Here is a 1280-nt window from a genome sequence, read left to right on the forward strand (position 1 = left end):
ACTAACAAAATTGTTTACCTTTAAAGCATTAATCTTAACCTTTCTAAGAGAAGTTGTGATAGTGGACAATATTTTTTATTTCTTTAAGCATGTTTCCTTGTAAGCAAAATGATACATTTCAAACACTGAATTGAGTCATGCATCTGCCATCTTTATGCGCCTTCTCAAATGGATAACGTGGAAAATTTCACATAATTACTTTCAAAATGAAATAAAGGCCACAGAAACTCGATGACATTCTTATTTCCAAGAAAATATTATTACCATGAATAGCATAAAGGGCTTTTGTCACCTGAACTTAGGAAATCAAATTATTTTTCTGACTTAAATACTATATAGTCTTACAAGTCAGTGGGAATCATGACTGGTAGTGATGGCCTATTCCCACGAAATCCTTTCTGTTGGACCTGAGGATCACTTGGGAGAGGATGCTTTCTTAGGTGGGAGTGGGATGGTCAAGAGGTTTCTGAAATATTTCAAGTTCCACTGAGTGAATTTTCCTTTTTTCTTTCAACAACCACAGGCGTAGTGACTTAGGTGAGTGTTTCAGTTCACATAATCCTCAAAAAGCAACAAACGCAAGATGTTTATGTAAATTGTATCCATTTAGTTTTTTGAATGTTTTCTTTTCCATGAACGATAATAAGACCAAAGGTATATACCATAAAAGTAGCTAATTAAAAGGGGGTATAGGAAAAGGTTGATCAGTGGATACTATGTTACAGTGAAATAGGAGTAGAAGCTCTAGTGTGCTATTACACTATACCATATAGACAGGATTTATTTACTGTATATTTCATAAAGCTGCAACAATATATACGAATGTCTTCAACATGGAATGTAATAACTGCTGTAGAAAATATATACATTTATTCTCATCTAAACATTGCCTATGCTTTTTATTTTTTGGAATCTGCTAAAATAAATTGAATTAATAATGTAAATAAAGCTTTAACTTATCCAAGAAGTAAATACTTTTTATAATTAAAGCAATTATTTTTACAATTTTCAAAATACAATACACTTAAAGCCAATTTATTCTCTTAAATTGTCACTGTATCTGGAATTCAGAATAAAATGATTTCTGCCAGTTGCATGGGTATTTTCAAAAGAGCAGGAAAAAATTCACACAGAATCTATAATTTGGAATATCAAGCAATCTGGAATCTCAGATTCCAAACTGAAGTTTATGTTATGTCACTAAAATGTCCTTCTTTATGTGAATAATTTTATTCCTGCATTGATGTTGACTTTCTACATTTTCATTGTCCTTTGAATGA

The sequence above is a fragment of the Octodon degus genome, unplaced genomic scaffold (assembly GCF_000260255.1).
Source record: "Octodon degus isolate 3935 unplaced genomic scaffold, OctDeg1.0 scaffold00118, whole genome shotgun sequence".
NCBI classification, from domain to species: Eukaryota; Metazoa; Chordata; class Mammalia; order Rodentia; family Octodontidae; genus Octodon; species Octodon degus.